This window comes from Canis lupus, chromosome 23, assembly GCF_003254725.2.
Source record: "Canis lupus dingo isolate Sandy chromosome 23, ASM325472v2, whole genome shotgun sequence".
NCBI classification, from domain to species: domain Eukaryota; kingdom Metazoa; phylum Chordata; class Mammalia; order Carnivora; family Canidae; genus Canis; species Canis lupus.
In genome coordinates this window covers 15,604,263-15,623,721 of record NC_064265.1, presented here as the reverse complement: position 1 = coordinate 15,623,721, position 19,459 = coordinate 15,604,263, and the positions used below count along the sequence as shown (strand labels likewise).

Here is a 19,459-nt window from a genome sequence, read left to right as displayed (position 1 = left end):
AGTTAAAAAAAAACCTATTAGTATTAATACAGTTTAACTTTTAGAATAGTTTATCAGAATAATTGTGAAAGTATAGATATTTCACACATATCCCTTCTCTTCCTGCATAGTGACACCTATTGTTTGCATCCTAGATGAGTATGGTACCTTAGTTATAATTGGTGAACTGATATTGATACATTGTTAATTAAAGTTCATGGTTTACATTAGGATTCACTCTGTATTGTACAGTTCTGTCGGGTTTTGACAAGTGCAAATGTTGTGTATCTGCCATCATGGTGTAATACAGAATAGTTTCATCTCCCTAAAAATCCCCTGTGCTCCACCTATTCATCTTTCTCTTCACCCCACTCTGAACCCCTGGCAGCCACTGATCTTTTTTATTGTCTCTAATTTTGTCTTTTCCTGGATGTCATATAGTTGGAACTTTATAGTATGTAGCCTGACTGGCTTCTGTCACTTTTAATATATATTTAAGATTCCTCAGGTCCCTTTCAAAAGCTTCTCAGGAAATTGTAATGTGTAGCCAGGTGCGAGAAGCACCAAATTAGAATATAAGCTCCCAAAGGATATTTCTTTTCTTTGACTATATTTTGTTCATTCGTATATCCCCAGAGCCTAGAACACTGCCTGGCATAGAACAGGCTCTCACTAAATATCAGATAGGTAAATGAAAGAATGAACGAAGGCCAAATGAGATCCATAAAGACCTGAATACTACTTTTGAGTGGTTTCATATCAAAGGATCCACTAATTGATCATTCTGATTTGCCTAGACTTTGCCACTCCCTATTTTGCTATTCCCATGCTTCATTACTCTTCAAAATACAACACATCTTGAACTTCCTCATATCTCCTTTATAACCCTCATTTGGAAATGTTCTCTTTCACTCTGCTTTCAAATCCTTCCAGACTTTCTACACATAACTCAAATTGGATTTCTTGCAAAAGACCTCTCCAGGCACCCCAAACCCATCTCTAGATTCTTAAAATAATCAGTGCTTTTAGATTTACTAGATATTGTGAAGTGCCATCTATTCTTTCTATTGGTTCCTATCCTGAGATCCTATTCAAACTTGATTGCATTACTTCCCTGTATTTCTACCTGGTTTCCAAGCCAGACTCTAAGCCCCCAAAGGACAGGAGTTATACTGTTATTCACTTTATTTGCTTAAATGCTCTAGGCATCTAGCATTATGCCAACCTTGAGAAATATTTGCTAATTTTTTTTTCTAGTTCAAGAAATGATGCTCTGTGAGGATGGAGAATGATGCTATGGGAACAGTGTGGGTCCAGGCAACCAAATTGGGGCACCAGTCACCGAACCTCACTTATTCTCAGTTTCCTGATTTACATAATTAATGTTTATGTAGAGTTCCTAATTCCTTCTCTATTTGTACCATTCTGTGCTTTCTTTTCTTAAAAATTTTATTTATTTATTTGAAAGAGAGAAAGAGTGACAGAGGTAGCAAGAGAGAGCACCAGCAGGGAAGAGAGGGAGAAGCAGGCTTCCTGCTGAGCAGGGAGCCTGATGTGGGGCTCCATAACAGGACCCTGAGATCATGACCTGAGCTGAAGGCAGGTGCTTATCTGACTGAACCAGCCAGGACCCCTCCCCCCATTCTGTGTTTTGATGATTATAGCAACAACAGAGGAATTTGGACAAATGACAAAACTGATGTAAATAGATATAGTTTCTGCTGAGTTTATACATCAGTCTTTGAGAACAACAAAGAGGAATAAAACTGTTAGTTTCAGATTAAATTCTGATTTTCATGGAAAATTTTCATGAGTTGTTTTCCTTTCCCCTGTGCCTTGCCCCTTACCTGGAATACCTTCTTTCCTTCTACACTTTCCCAGTGTTCAAAGGTACATTCAGATTCCACCTCACAGAACCTTTCACGGTTTGTAACTTTATTTGCTTTTTACTTGTTCTTGTATTTTTCCCCTGTGTCTGTTAGCTTCATATGAGAGGAGCTGCACAGATCATCATTGTATCAGTGCCTGATATATGATAGGCCCTCAACAAACATCTGTTAAATGAATTAATGATGTTAATAGATGTGCTCTGAAAAAAGGATTTTATTAGCACATAAGTGCTAGAAACACTGCATACTCTATCACACCTACTGGGGGTGCCACAACCCTGTATATAAGAAGCTTGTTTACTTTTGTCACCCCAGGATTTGCCATGTTTATTTCCTTATGGACCTTACCCCCTTTTTATTTTACTTCAGCCATCTATTTACTCAGTAGTCACACCCATATTAATAAAAACAGTACCTAACTGGTATAAACAACTCCCATGTGTCCAGGACTATTTCAAGCACTTTATATGTATGATTTTAGAATAGTCCTAATTTACAACAGTCTTAATTTACTATTTTTATTTGAGAATTTCAGGTGAGGAAACAGAGGCATAGAGGGTTAAAATGACTTCCTAAGACACATAGTTCCTTGAGAAACCACCAGTCAGATAGCTCAGTATGAAAAATGCTGGTCTAATGGCATTTAAAGCCTCTGATGCAAGACTGGCCATCATTTGAATCTAGAATGGAGTGGATTCTGGAGTGGATTGCTGCTTTCTAAATGTGGGTCTAAATGAGGATTTCAGGGGAAGATGTTGGAGTAGGAGGACCCATGGATGCAACTAGAAAACACCCAGATCAGTGTAAAAAACCCAGACAATGACACTAAGACTGGCAGAAAAACAAAACAAAACAAAACAAAAAATACTTCACAGCTAAATGTAGAGGAGAGGCCACCTTGAGGAGGGCAGGAAGGGCAAAGACATGGTTGAGAGAAATGGACTGTGGTCATCTGTGGGAGGAAAGGATGCCCAGGGAGAGGAGAGAGACAGACCCTCACACCTGGGAGACCACATGGGGAAGATAAATCCCCATAACATTTGGCTTTGAAAACCAGTGGGACTGGTTAAAAACTAGAATTTTAAAAATCAGTGGGCTTTATGCTGGAAGACACAAAAGGGCAAGAAGAGAATGAGTTCTTGCCCTTTAAAAGACAGTACAACAAACAGCCCTACACAGATAATGCATGGAAGCACATTTGAAAAACACCTAGAGGTATAGAGCATTTGAAAAACACCTAGAGGTATAGAGGAGGGAGAATAGTTTACTTACCTCAGAAGTATGTCTCAGAGGGATAGAGATCTTGGGAGATTCCTTTAGAAACAAAGGAGCTAGCAAGTGCTATATCCTCTCCATCTCCCAGCATATGCATATGGCTGCCTGTAGGAAACAGTGCAGCTCTAACTCTCACTACCTGACTTGCTGACACTAATGCTTCCTATCCCCTGTGCCACTACAGATCCCCTCTCTGCCCATATGCTTTTGGCCCCAGCCCATCCAGACTGGTACCTCAGCCTAGCCAGTGTGCAAGCAGCCCCAACAGAGGCCAACACCACTCCAAAGTGACCCTTGCCCTGGAGGGAGAGGAAGATAACCAAACATAAGAGTCATAGTGTGGCCCCAGAAGTGGTCCAAGAATAGATGACTGGTCTGACTGCAGGCACTATCCAACAATGAAAGCCTCTCAGGGGACAGCACAGGGGAAAACATTCTGAAGTTTGGTGCTCTTGCATCTCTGGTAAAATGCCTAGTCTGATTCAACTCAAGCCCAAAGCAGCCTTATATTGCTCCATTAACACCAGAGGAAGCAAACACTGCTTACAACAGGCAAAGAGAACCCTGCAGACAAATAGACTGAAGGAAAAGCAGCTCATCAAAAATAGCAGAACACACACACACACACACACACACACACACACACACACACACGAGATATGCCTGAAATGCCAGGTTCTGGTGAACAGGGGACCCAGTATGGGACCTCTTCATAAGGCCACTACTTGCAAGAGCAGGAGATGTGACTGATTTTCCTAACATGTAGAAACAGACATAGAGAGTTACACAAAATGAAGAGAGAGAGGAATATGTCCCAAATGAAAGAAGAGGACAAAATACAGCAAGGGAGTTAAATGGTTGGAGATAAGTAATATATCTTATACAGAATTTAAAGTAAGGGTCATTGGGATGCCCGAGTGGCTCAGTTGGTTAAGCATCTGCCTTCAGCTTGAGTCATGATCCCTTGGTCCTGGGGTCAAGCCCCATGTTGGCCTCACTGCTCATTGGGGAACTTGCTTCTCCTCTCCCTCTACACCATCCCCCTTCTGTGTTCTCTCTCTCTCTCTCTTCCTCTCTCTCTCTCTTCTTCTCTCTCTCTCTCTCTCTCTCAAATAAATGAATATAGTCTTTTAAAACATGAAGTAATTGTCATAAAGATACCGGATTTGAGAAACAAATGGAGGACATCAGGGAGACCTTTATAAAAGAGATAAAAAAAAGAACCACTTAGAGATGAAGAACATAATAAATGAAATTATTTATAAACTAGATAGAACAAATAGGCTAGAGGAAGCAGAAGAATGAATCTGACCTGGAAGACAGAGTAATGGAAAATAATCATCAAGCTGAGCATGTGAGATAAATAAAAAATTATGCATAATGAAAATAGACTTAGGGAACACAATAACACCATCAAGCATTATAGGGATCCTGGAAAGAGAAAAGAAAGAAAAAGGGGCACAAAATTTATTTAAAGAAATAATAGCTGAAAACTTCCCAAATCTGGTGGAGGAAACAGAAACTCAGATACAGGAGGTAGAGGTCTCCCAACAAAACCAATCTAAGGAGGTCCACACCAAGACATATAGTAATGGAAATGAAAAAAAATAGTGATAGGGAATTTTAAAAGCCAAAAGAGAACAGAAAGCAATTATATACAAGAGAAACTCCATAAGCTGATTTTTCAGCAGAAACTTTGCAGGCCAGAAGAGAGCAGCATGATATATTCAAAGTGCTGAAAGGAAAAGATCTGTGGTCAAGAATACTCTATCCTGCAAAGTTATCATTCAAAATAGAAGGAAAAATAGTTTTCCAGACACACAAAAGTTAAAGGAATTAATGGCCACTAAACCAGCCCTATAGGGAATATTAAGGGGAACTCTTTGAATGGAAAGGAAAGACTATAAGTAAGGGTGAGAAAAGTGGGAAACACAAAAACTGTGAAAATAACTATATCTGTAAAGACTCAGTGAAGTGAGTCCCCCTCACCCCTGCTAAATAAATAACTAAATAAATACATAGTAAAGTATGACACCATATGCCTAAAATGTTGTGGTGGAGAGTAAAGAATAGGTTCAAACTTAAGTGATCACCAACTTTTAATATGGACTGCTATATGCAGAAGACGCTATATATGAACTGAATGATAAACACAAATAAAAAACCAGCAGGTACCTATGCAAAAATAAAGAGAAAGGAATCTAAGTATATCAGTAAAGAAAGTCATATAATCATGAGAGAAGAGAGCAAGGGAAGAAAGGAACAGAGAAGAACTACAGAAACATCTACAAGATGATTACCAAAAAGGCAATAAAATCATACCTATCAATAATTACTTTGAATGTAAATGGTTGAATGGCTCCAATCAAAAGACACAGGGTAATGGAATAGATAAAAAAGCAAGACCCATATATATGCTGCCTACAAGAGACTCATTTCAGACTTAAAGACACATGCAGATTGAAAGCAAAAGATTGAAAAAGCATTTATCATGCAAATGAAAGTGAAAAGAAAGCCAGGGTAGCAATACGTGTATCAGATAAAGTAGATTTTAAAACAGACTGTAACAAGAGATAGAGAAGAACACTACATAAACATCAAGGGGACAATCCAACAGGAAGATATAACAACTGTAAGTATTTATGCCCCCACTATGAGAGAACCCAAATACATAAACAGTTAATAACAAACATGAACAAAGTAATTAATAGTAATACAATAGTAATAAGGGACTTTAACACCCCACTGATATCAATGGACAGATAATTCAAACAGAAAATCAATGACAAAAGTCTCTTTGAATGACAGATTGGACCAGAATATATTCAGAATATTCCACCCTAAAACATCAGAATACTCATTCTTTTCAAGTACATACAGAACATTCTCCAGAATAGATCACACATTAGGCAACAAAATAAGTCTCAACAAATTAAAAAAAATTGAAGTTTTACCATGCAACTTTTCTGACCACAATGCTATGAATCCATAAATCAATCACTAGAAAAAATCTGGAAAGAGCACAAAAACATGGAGGGTAAGTAATATGCTATTAAAAAATGAATGGGGGGTAACCTGGGTGACTCAGTGGTTTAGTGCTGCCTTCAGACCAGGGCGTGATCCTGGGGACCTGGGATTGGGTCCTGCATGGGGCTCCCTGCGTGGAACCTGCTTCTCCCTCTGCCTGTGTCTCTGCCTCTCTCTCTCCCCCCCACTCTGTGTCTGTCATGAATGAATAAATAAAATCTTAAAAAAAATATAAATGAATGGGTCAACCAAGAAGTCAAAGAAGAAATAAACACACACACATGAACATGGAGTCAAATGAAAATGCAAAAACAATGATCTAAAATCTTTGGGATGGGGATCCCTGGGTGGCGCAGCAGTTTGGCGCTTGCCTTTGGCCCAGGGCGCGATCCTGGAGACCCGGGATCGAATCCCACGTCGGGCTCCCGGTGCATGGAGCCTGCTTCTCCCTCTGTCTGTGTCTCTGCCTCTCTCTCTCTCTCTCTCTCTCTCTCTCTGTGTGTGTGTGACTATCATAAATAATAAATAAAAATTAAAAAAAAATAAAATCTTTGGGATGCCATAAAACTGTGCTAAGAGCAAAGAGTATAACAATACAGGCATACCTCAAGAAGCAGGAGAAGTCTCAAATAAACAGCTTAACTTTATACCTCAAGGAGTTAGAACAACAAACCCCCAAAACAGTAAAAGGAAGGAAACAATAAATATTAGAGCAGAAATAAATAGAAATTTTAACAAACCCAAAAAACAAACAAAAAAACAAAACCCAAAACCAACCAAAACAAAACAAAATACAGTAGAACAGATCAAGGAAACTAGGAGCTGGTTCTTTGAAAAGATCAACAAAAATTGGTAAACTTTTAGACAGACTCATCAAAAAGAAGAGAGGAGACTCAAACAAAATCATAAATGAAAGAGGAAAAATAACAACTGATGCCAAATAAATACAAAGGATTGTAAGAGAATATTATGAAATATTATATGTCAGCAAATTGGACAGCCTAGAAGAAATAAATTCCTAGAAACACATAACCTCCCAAAATTGAACAAGTAAGAAATAGAAAATTTGAGCAGACCAATTACCAGCAATGAAATTGTATCAGTACTCTAAAAATTTCCAAAAAACAAAAGTTCAGGATCAAATGTCTTCATAGGTGAATTCTACCAAACATATAAGAGATAGTTAATACATACTTTTCTCAAACTATTCCAAAAAATAGAAGAGGAAGGAAAGCTTCCAAATTCATTCAACAGTACCCTGATACCAAAACCAGATAAACACACTTCTAAAAATGTATTCAGCCCAAGCATTCATTAATATATGAATGGAAAAAAAAGTTGAGTAATATATACAATGGAATTTTATTAAGTCATAAAAAAGAACAAAATCTTGCTATTTGCAACAACATGGATGGAGCTAGAGAGTCTAATGTTAAGTGAAATAAGTCAGAGAAAGAGAAATACCTTATGATTCCAGTTACATGTGGAATTTAATAACCAAAACAAGTGAACAAAGTGAGAAATAGAAAAAATAGACCAAAAAACGACCTTAACTTTAGAGAACAGATGGTTATCAGAGGGGAGATGGGTGAGGGAATGAGTGAATTAGGTGAAGGAGATTAAGAGTACACTCATCTTGATGAGCAGTGAACAATATATAGAGCTGGTAAATCATGATATTGTATACCTGAAACTAATATTTTTTATTTATTTATTTATTTATTTATTTATTTATTTATTTATTTATTTATTTAGAAACTAATATTACACTGTATGTTAACTATCCTGGAATTTTAAAAATAAATGTCAGTCTATTCTACATATACCTTTATCTGTGTAATAATACTGATCATTTTCACCTGGAAGGGCGTTTGTAGAAATTGAAACAATGTATCTAAAGAAGGTAACATTGCCAGTAGCTAGTGATAAATGCTAGGGAATTTTAGTTATTATCAGCAGAGAATTTTGCAAAAAATTCATTAGTACTTGATGGATGTAAGTTACGTTTTTTTTTTTGCCACATTTTTCTCCCGTTTCATCATTGAGTCTTTGGTGGTTTTGTTTACCTTGAAAGTTCTAATAACAGTGAATTAGTTATGTCGGGCATGTAACAAAGAGCCTGAAAATACTAACAGTATTCAATAAAAGTTTATGATTCACAAAAAGTCCAGAGTTGGTTTTCATGATGAGGCAGCTATGTTCCAGGCTGTGACTTAGGTCCTTCACTGCATCTTCTGCCTTGAGTGCAAAGACAAGAAAAGAGCAAGCAGACATCATCCCAGGAGGGTCTAAAAAATAATTATAAGCACAACACTTTTTTGTTGCCCAATTTTTTTGTTTGTTTGGTGTACCTCACAGATACCTTTATTCATGTCACAAAGGAAATGACATGTTTACAAGTTTACAGCAATGCTCCATGTTCCCATCTAACAGAGCTTACTGAGCTTTACAGCCAGACCAATGTTCCATCTGATGTGTATTCTAAGTAAAGCTGGTTAGTGATGACCATGAGCAGGTGCAGGACTAGAAGCTTTCAGAGCTTTACTTCCTTCATCAATACTCCTAATTTTATAAATGATGAAGCCCATCAACCCATTCCTACTCAAATCTCTGATAAACTTGGGTAGAATAGGGCTTCATGGGGACCCAAATATTTTTTAAAAGACTTTGAAACATTTGGTATAGGATCCCTGGTGCATGCCTCAGGGATCTGCTCGGCCAATGACTCGGAAAGGTCACTGAGTGCCATATTGCCTAGTTCTTAAAGCACTGACCCTGAATGAAGGCTCAGGAACCCCACGCACTTTCTGGTTACATTTAGGTAATTGAAAATCCAGTAGTCGAAATGTCCAGTCTTTTGTAATTAGCAAAGTTGTGAACACGACTTGAGGTTAATTAGTTTTCCAATCTAGAACTTGAGCCTGTGCCGGGTGGTTTGAAGTGGGAGAGTGAATATAGTCATTAAAGCTTCGCTATTTTTCATCTCCCCTCCTTCTCACTATTCTGTAGAAATTTTAGGAAAAAAACCCTATTATTATGTTCATGATGAATTTTCACAAAGTAAAACAATGTAAAAAGTCATGTAATGCAGATTCTTTGGGTTTTGTCCATTATGAAGTATCTTATTTTTTTTCTTTCCCTTTTCCCTCAATACTTTAAATACTTCCCTCCACTCCTTTTCCTCGTTTCTGAGAGTAGGATGTGATTCTTATCTTTGTTCCTCTATAGATAATGTGTTATTTTGCTCTCCTTCTTCTTTCAAGATTTTTTTTTTTTTTTTTTTTTGGTCTTTGATTTTCTTTGGTTTGAAGATGATATTCCTAGGTGTAGATATTTTGACATTTATTCTCTTTGGTGTTCTCTGAACTTCCTGGAGCTGTGGATAGGTGTCTGACATTAATTTGGGGAAATTCTCAGTCATTATTGTTTCATATTTTCTTCTGTTCCTTTCTTCTCCTTTTGGTATTCTCATTATGTGTACGTTACACCTTTTGTAGTTGCCAACAGTCCCTAGAATTCTGTTCTCTATTTTTCATCTTTGTTCTCTTTGCTTTTTAGTTTTTGATGTTTCTATTGCTATATCCTCTAGCTCACCTGATTCTTTCCTCAGTTATGTACAGTCTGTATAAACTTATGAAAGTCATTCTTCATTTCTCTTACAGTGTTTTTTTTTAATCTTTTTTTTATCTCTAGCATTTTGGGGGTTTTATTAGAATTTTTATCTCTTAGCTTACATTGCCCATCTGTTCTTGTATGCTTTCTACTTTATCCATTAAAGTTCTTAGCATATTAATCATAGTCATTTCAAATACTCAGTCTGATGATTCCAATATCCCTGGCATATCTGGTACATTTCTGGTGTACCAAGCATCCTGGTGCTTGTTCTGCCCTTTCAAACTATATTTTTGCCTTTTGGTATATCTTTTAATTTTTTCTTGATAATCACACATGGGTACTGAGTAAAAGCAACTCCAGTGAATAGGCCTTTACTGGTGGAGAGGTTTGGGAAAGGGGAAGCATTTTATAGCGCAGTGGTTAGGTCTGTCTCTCAGTGATCCTGTATTTCTGGGCAGTGAACTTCGCAAGGACTTTTCTGTTTCTTCTTCCCATTAAAGTGAGACAGTATGACACCAATGAACTAGAGTTGGGTATTGTCTTTTTCCCTAGGCAATTTAGGCCTTTGATAATATCCACAGCAGCTTAGGTTTTGGTTAACTAGATTTCCCTAAGAACAGGCCTGTGAAGAAGAACAGAGTACCTCTGGTTTATTTCAAAATGGTTCCTTATTCTCTTCCTTGCAGAAAGCCTGAGGGGATTGATTTTTTCCCACTATTTACTATGGGAATCTGGTTGAGCATCTAGAGGTGAATCTCACAATGTTGTGGATCTTCCCTCTGCCTTGGTCCCCTTGGAGTTTTTAACTCTAAGACTTGTCCTACACTGAGCCTCCAGCAATTCTTTCAATTACAGTTCAAAATTTCTTACCCCAGCACTGGTTCTTGTGGCAATTTCTTCATGAGTCTCTGCTCTGGGAAGCTCTGGTGATCTGTGTTCACCCATCTCTCCAGTCTGAGGGCAGCAGTTTGTCTTTTGTCTTCTCCTCTCCCCCAAGGAGAGTTGTTGATTTTTAGTCTGTTTAGTTTGTACTTGTTGGAACACAGTAGGTGACTTCCAAACTCCTTAAACTTTCACCGTTATTATTGATGTTCACTTGGTATAGAATTCTAAGTTGTATTAATTTCAGTAATTATATATATTTTTTTAATTCTAGAATTTCCATTTAACTTTACACAGATTCAGTTTCTCTGGTGAAATCCTCATCTTGATTCAGTTTTCCTGAACATACTAATCAGTTATTTTAAAGTCTGTGTCTGGTAGCTCAAATATCTGGATCACCCATAGGTCTGTCTCTGTTAATTCTTTTTCTTTTGTGTCTCTTTATACACTTGGTAACTCTGAACTGAATGCCACACATTTTGTTAACAAATATTAGAGTCTGTGGATTCTGTTATATTTTTCCATAAAAGATTTTGTTTTCTGGCCAAATAATTAGCTGATTTAAGGCTGAGTTTCTAGTCCTTGTAAGATCTTGTCCATTTTTGCTTTGTTCTAACTCTAGATTGTGATCCTGCAGAGATTCTGCACTGAAGTGGACACTAAACTTCTGATTTTATCCCCCAGTGTGATGTAGTGCCAAAAGATATGCTTAACTTTTCTGTTTCCCAGGAGCTGCTTTCTGTTCTTGTCTCTCCAAATTTGGCCACTTTGTCATACACATTGGTAAATTATTAGATTGATATAAGTAGTATAGAAAGTCATGCTCACTTCAGTGATTTGTTTCTGCTTGGTAGCATCATGGTTTCTTTTTAAGTTCCATCTCCCCAAATAAGTGCCATGCCTTCTAACATCTTTGATGGCTTCAAAGAGATTGCTTTTAGTTTTTGTTTTGTTTTGCTTTGTTTTTCCATTCCATCTAATTTTTCTAGTTGTTCTCATTTGAAGAATTGGTCTGCCAGAACTAATACATTAGATCTGGAAGTGTTTTAGATGTAGTATACATCATATTCTTTCAGATTCTATTGGCCAAAAGAGATCTCATGGCTCCTCCTAGATACAAGGTGGGCTACAAAATGTAGTCTTCCTATGTGCCCAGGAAGAAAATTAAGTAATTTAGTGAAAATATAACATGTTTTTCTGTTGTAGGCAATGACTTAGGGATTTATTATGTACTTTGGAGATTTCAGTGTGATCTTTATGCATTTTCAGCCCAATTTTAAACAAATGCTTAAAGATAGGGAAAGGGGCCATAGAATAATCTGTGTATATATTTTTTAAAAAATTCAGTACTTATTAAATTTATTTTTTGTTTCGAGCACTATAGGCACATTCATATCTGTCCTATTCTTGAATCCTCATTTGGATCCTGCAAAGTACATGTTACTATTTTCCACATTTGTATATGGTATGTGTGAAACTGAAGTGGTTAATTTGTGCTTTGTGATGTGGAGTAAAGACTGATTAATTCATTCCATAAGATAGTTTTTCTTTTTTATTGTTGCAAGTCACTCTTATTACATCTAGATGCAAGATAATACAGTAATTGAAACCAAGAGCTCTGGAACTAGGCTGCTGGGTTTCAGTCCTGTCTCTACCACTTCCTGATTGGTTCAACCAGCAGACAATTTACTTCATTTCCCTTGCCTCGGTTTCCTGTTCTGTACAAATAGAGATAATAATAGATTGTTGCATTGAATAAATTAATTTGAAAAGAGCCCAGGAAGTGCCTATTATATAATAAACACTCAATAATTATTAACTATTAACATTATGTGGAAGCAGATGATTTCATTGCTATTTTTATTACCTATTTATATAATGCATTGTAGCTTTATAAGAGCTGTCCTAGAATACAAGTCCTATGAGTTCAGGGACTTTTTTCCTCAGTAGGAAGTACAACATTTGGCACCAATGAAAGATGCAGGTTACTGAATTTCAAATCATAAAAGGAGAAAGGTTTGGCTGCCTTTTTTCATCTAGCTTTGTCATTTCCAGGTAATAGTGTCTATCATATACTTTTCCCTCTTTTATTTGTCTCCTCCCCTTTTTTGGCAAAGAATCTATTTTCCCCAGTGTTAAAGTCCTAAATAGCTCTGAATATATCAGTTATAAACTTATCTCTCTTGAATTAGAGATTACTGCAAATCATGATTAAAGAGTTGAGAGGAGCACATGTGATTTGGATGAGGTAGTAGATACCTACTTGCTAACATGATGTAAAATGTATGCATTTATACTGTCACAAACCATCTTGTACTATGACTTGTTTCATAATATCTGTACTCAATACCATGTACTTTTGACAGTTCTTTCCTGTTTCGGACAGATTTTTTCCTTTTTAGAAGTAAAGAAGGCACACATTTCTCTGTACTTTGCTTCGCTTGTAGTATCATTTCTCTCTTATCATACAAAATATTGTTATCTGTCAATCAGTATTTACGAAGCACTTAGTGCGTCTCTACATACATATCCCTGCTAGGGTCTGATGATTGGAAAAAGAGCATACAAGCAGAAGAAAAGAATCTCATCTTAAATTGTTGGAAATGTGTTAACCTATGCAAAGCACATTGAAAATAAGTGAGATCTTGTTTTATTATTGTTCATATCTGGTATATTAATTTCCTAGGGCTGCTATAATGAATTACCATAAACTGGATGGCTTCAGACAACAGAAAGTAATCCGCCTTCAGTTTTGAAGACCTGAAGTTCAAAATCAAGATGTCATTGGGCTTGATTTCTTCTGGACGCTCTAGGAGAATCTGTTCCATACCTCTCATGGCTTCTGATGGCTGTGGATAGTCCTTTGCATTGTTTGGCTCACTGACACTTGGTACTAACCTATGCCTTTGTCTTCGCATCACCTTCTCCACTGTTTCTACTCTTCTGTTAGTATCTCCTTCTCTTATAAAGGCACTTGTCATTACATTTAGAGCCCACTCAGGGGCGAGGATGATCTCATATCAAGATACGTAACTTAATTACATCTCCAAAGACCATTTCTTTTTCCACATATCATTACATTCACAGGTTCTCAGTAGATATATCTTTTATGGGACCATCAATCAATCTACTATGTTAGGGTATATGTTATTTTTCCCTGAGTTTCCCTTGTTTCAAGTTCATAGAAATCTCCCTCAAGGACAAGGAACATATCTTATATCTTTTGGGCTCCCTACAGCCCAGTCAAGTGCTCCACCCAGTAAAACTCTCTTCATGTATTAGGATGTATATGTATCTTAATGCATTTTAAGAGCTATTAAAGGAATGGATAGTACACACATTCAAACAATCTCAAGACATGTAATGACATAGAAATTAGTGATAAGACTACTGAACAGGAAAACAGAGTGTGTTTTATGAGTGGTAAGTGCTATGATATGACTAAGTACATATAGAAAGTCATCTTATGCTAGTCTAGGGGGTGCTAGAAAGGCTTCCTGGAGAAGGAGGCATAGCTAATGAATTTTGAAGGACTGAACAGTAAGTGACCTATGAGAACAATGAGGATGTGTATTCTAGGCACAGAGAACAACACATGCAGAGATTTCCAGTGTGAAGCTTCTGGAACCATCAGGAAGTATTCTGTGTGGCCAGAAGATATGATGCATGAGGTGGGGAGCTGACTCATCAGAGTAGAAGATAAATGGCAAGAGATAACACTGGGGTTTCATGAAGGCTGCATCATGAAGGATCTTATATGCTCTAACAAGGAGTTTATATTTATTCATAAAAATAAGAATGAATTGATACGGTGGCTTAGATATTTCAGATTAACTTTTCACAAAATGGTGGTAGTTGGGAAAGAGATTGGGCATTAGTGAGACCAGAGGCAGGTTGGTCCATTTTACATTGCTGGAATAATCTGGATATAAATGATGGAGTGATAGTTGCCTTAGTTATGACAGTCTATGCAGAGGGTAGGGTATGGCATCTGAGCATTATGAAAATGATGCAGGCATGGTGGCTGATTGGAGTTAGGCCATATGGAAAAGAGAGAGGTCAAGGATGATTTTCAAATGTCTGGTTTGTTTGACTCTAATAGACAAGTAATGGTATCATTCATGGCAACTGAAGACAGAGAAGGAGGAGCACTGAAACTTTCTGTGCCTCATTTTCCCTCATCTGTAAATGACTAATAACCCGACCCTCCCTCCTTTTACATTCGACAAACAATAATATATAACATTTTAGATATCTTTAAAGTTTTATATTTTTTTTAAGATTGATTATTCATGAGGGACACAAAGAAGAGGCAGAGACACAAGCAGAGGGAGAGAGCAGGTTCTGCAGGAGCTGAGGGGCTTGCTGCAGGGGGATGGATGTGGGACTTGATCCCAGGTACCCACCCTGGATCTTATGGCCCACTCGAGCTTTGAGGGGCAGACACTTCAACCCCACGAGCTGTGAACAAACCCAGGTGTCCCTACATATCTTTAAAGTTATAAAGCAAGCCCACAAATTATATCTTAGATTGATTTACATTTAACACAAAATTTATAATTACAAAAAATTGAAAGGAGTATATATAGCTATATAAGGGCAAAAGTATATCTTTTTTAAATAGATGGAACTTATTTTTTTGGAGATGGCAAGAAATATGTATCTACAGTCCAGACTCTCCTTTCCCTCTCTTTGTTTTTCTATCCTACACTGTGATCTCATCATGCCACAGAGTGAAGAAAAAAATCCACAACCATACTCTAATGCCTGTTTTCCTCAAACCAAGACTCTGCAGCTTCCCACTCAAGGTTTCTTGGTACCTTGTGATGTCACCAAGTGACCATCCCAACTCCACCCTGGCATCGGCATGGCCCCTGCTGCCCTCTATGTGCGGGCGCGCACACACACACACACACACACACACACACGGATTGAACTCAGTAATCCCCAGGTAAAAATCTTGGCCACCATATCAGTGTTCTCATCTACAAAATGGGTGTAATTTTTATCTGTTTCACATGACTGATGACCAGATGAAATTAAATATATACAACATGGCAAAGCACTCAATACAAACTTTGCAGACAGATCTACCTTACCCTTGGAAATCCTTCCTGCTCTGCAACTTTATAAAGTACTGGAAACCCTGATGGGCTTTGATCTCTGCATTTGAACTAACCTGCCTCATGGATCACTTGTTTCCCCTACTCTACTCTACCCTCCACCTCCCACCTCGTCTTTCTGAATTCCCTAATAGTTAGGGTCTGTTTCATAACATTCAATACTAAATCATTGCATGTCTGCTCTGTGTTCACTTTTGGTTTATTTTTTTTATTTGAGTGTAGATGACACATAATGTTATATTAGTTCCCATTATAAAACTTAGTGATTTAACAAGTTTAAACAGTATGCATGTTCACCAGGAGTGTAGCTACCATCTGTCCTGTTACATGGCTATTACTTCACTTTTTCTTTTTAAAGTAGACCCAGAATTCTTCAGGTGGATGTATTTAGCACAGTGCAGGGCACCCACAAGATACAGCAAATTGGAAGTGTTGAGAATCAACACATATTTCTGATCTTCACCTACCAGTCTCTTCTATGGGGGTCTTCTTGAATTTTTACTGTCCAGCCCTCTCTCTGTATATTTAAGTCAACCATGCTTTAAATGAAGAGAGAAAGTGAAAAAATGAGGTGGGAGATACCATTTTTTAAAACTTTGATCTCAAAATGGGGGAGAATGTTGGTTTTAGAACATTTTGATCTCCTTGGATTTATTTTTATTTTCATTCTCTGACAATTCAAAAATTGCAATGATAATTGCATTGTTCTCTAAATGCCCTAGTTAGAACCAGAGCCAAGATTATTTCATCCTACTATTAGGAAAGAGCTGTAGGAAGGAGCCCATAAAACATCCTTGTTTTCTTGATGAGAATGCAGATCACTTCACTGCTGGAAGAAAATCAGCCTCAGGCAGTGGAAGTGTTGGCCAGACTGCACTGAATGGCATCAGCAAAATGCCTGGAGCAACAGAATGGTGGCACTGAGAGGTTGCTTGAGATGGAAGTGGATTTATGTGACAACTCTTTAATTTCATTTTGTAATTCTATTCATGGAATCTAAAGGTTGTATAACTTCAGGAAAATACTCAGGCAACCTTTTGAGTTCAGGCTCTGGTATATTTAATAAGAGCAAATTTCTTATCCTCTTCAAGCTCAGTTCTCTTCTCTGTGAAATGGGAATGAAAATATTTTCTTCCAAAGAAAACATTTAATATCTTTCTACGTAGTTATTTGGAGAGTAATAATAAGACAACAATCTGTCTCTGAGGTATTTGAGCACTGTAAGCTACTCAAATGTTTTGGCAACTCTTCCAGTTTTCTCCCAAAGTATAATTAAAAAAAATTTAAAACATGACTATCATGTCAAAGACTTATTTAACTCATTAACGAAGGAAGCAGCAGGATATTAAAGCTGATTCAAAGAGAATTTGAAAAGCTAAGTATACACAGGCTCTGAAAGAATTACTGCTGAAATAAGATTGCTAAATTTAAATATAAAATTGTTCACTTCCTACAGGGCAATAAAACTGACAAAATGGTAAGAATATAAATATTAAAAATGATAACTTTTGGCATAACTGTTTCTACCATTCAGATATCATTTGTATTTTTATCAAAGATTAGAGTTAACATTTAACGTCTAAGATTATGAGTTCTAATCAATGGTAAATAGTCAAAAGACACCTTCTCCTAGAAAATTAAGTAATCCTGGGGAAAACCTGCTAGACAATATTCCTATGACATCCAAAGGACATGCAGTCATTTTCTTTTTATCTTGTTACGTTTTGAAAATATATTTTAATATTACCTATTTATTTTCAGTTTTTCTTTTCATCTCATTCCTGATTGGTAGATTCACTTCTTCTGTTTTATACTTAATTTTCTTCTATCTGATGCTGTAATTCTACATGTCTCTAATTCTCTTTTTCCCATCAGCCATTTATTGCCAAATTATATCCTCAGATCTTTTCTGATTTTGCTCCCTAATTAAGCCATTATTTGAGTCTGCTTTAGTTCTTACATTAAAACCTGACTTAAACCTAATTGGTGATGCACAACCATTTGCTTCCTTTTAGTATTAGAGATAGGTAATATTTGTGATTCCACTCTTGATATCTTAGTATGGTATAAGGAAAACAAGGGTGGAAGGAGAGCTAAAATTTTTTAAACTTCTGTTCATGTAAGAGTAGGAATATATCAGCTGTATTTGAGCCTGCCCTTGTATCTTGAACACCATCATTTTCACTACTGAAAGCCCATATCTAATGTCCATTATGCTTATTAACAAGCCATTGATTTCACCAATGAAAATCTATGTATAATATTCATTATGCTAATTAACAAGCTTCTGTGTTGATCAGACATAGACCTAGCTGAAGCCTTAGAGATACCATCTCTCGGGCATTGTCTTCTGAATAAGTGTCCACTAATCACCCCTAGAATATCCTCAAATAGGGGAATTATACTCTGGGGGCCTAGAGGCATCACATTCATTTACATTACATGATCTAGGTTGCAGGTAGTTTAAAATAAAATGTAGTCTATGTCACAACCGGTACTTGGCCTGTTTCTAAATGGAGTTAACACAACCTAGCAGTCTTTGTGGAAGGCAGGGATGACATGGTACTTGCTACCTTGCAAGTTTTCTGTCTCTAAGCTCCAGAAGCTGGGACGCTGGTAACACTTTTTTGGAAATATAGGTTCCATTGACTAAACTGGCCACAGGAAGTTGAATAGAAAAGCACCGAAATCTGAACTTTCCCCTGGAGGATTGGGATATTCCCTCAGGAGGAGACCTCATCACCCCACAATGGTCATGGCTATTGGCTACTGGGAAAATATGAGGAAATGCAGCATTCTGACTTAGTAAAAAGAAAGAGTATCTTTTTACATTGCTCATTTCTCTTGGGCGCCAGTGTCTGTTAGAGCTAACTGGAAAAACAAAGACCAAAAGCAACTCTGGTTTAAATTCTGTTGTAATTGCGTCACGTTTTATATTATGATAAAATATTAGCCTCCTTACAAGGAGAAGGAGGTTAAATCCCTAGTTGATTCAAAGTGAATTTAGTTTCTCCAAAGATGAGCAGGATGAGACAAAAACATGACCCATTTTTTTTCTCCTCAGAGTCCAAACTTTTGCTCTGTTTTTTAATTCTCTCCTCTATCTCAGGAAGGTTTCTTACAGCCAGCAGTGCAGAGGCATGCCCTTGCTGCTTGCAGAGCAGAAAGATTCATGGCTTCCTCTAACATATAAGATCCTGTATTATTTTAGGCAAAAAGAACAGCCCAGAGTGATTCATTGGGCAATGTGCATGTTGTGCCCTGGCCAGAGCTGTTACCTATTTATGACAATATAATTTCATTTGCTTTTGGAGATGCACTTTATGCCCTGTCTGTCAGACTAACCCAGAAATATGTCCACCAGGCAAGATGCTTAACCTCTTCCAGTGATCTACACTGCATAGAGCCTGAAGTAGCAGGAGTAGCATTGGCAGTTGATTTTGATTCTTCTTTGTAGAAGTGAAGAGGTTGCAACAGTTGCTGAAACTCCCCAAATTTGTGGTTATGAAATTTCTGAGTCCATGCTATAGCATGATCAGCATGCAAGGATTTATACTGCCTACATTTGGAAACACAATTTAAAGTGATTATTTAAATAAGTGTTCTAATGTTAGAATCATTTTTTGCCATGTGAATGGTGGTATACAGTGTCTGATTTTTGTGTACTAA

General features: G+C 37.1%; 1 protein-coding gene and 1 pseudogene across 13 annotated transcripts in view; one reads left to right on the top strand and one right to left on the bottom strand.

The window, feature by feature from the left end:
• The window catches only part of RBMS3 (RNA binding motif single stranded interacting protein 3), a 1,287,947-nt gene that overhangs the window by 197,640 nt on the left and 1,070,848 nt on the right, over positions 1 to 19,459 (top strand). The window lies entirely within an intron of this gene.
• LOC112668657 (ATP synthase subunit ATP5MJ, mitochondrial-like) lies at positions 8,666 to 8,846 on the bottom strand (annotated as a pseudogene).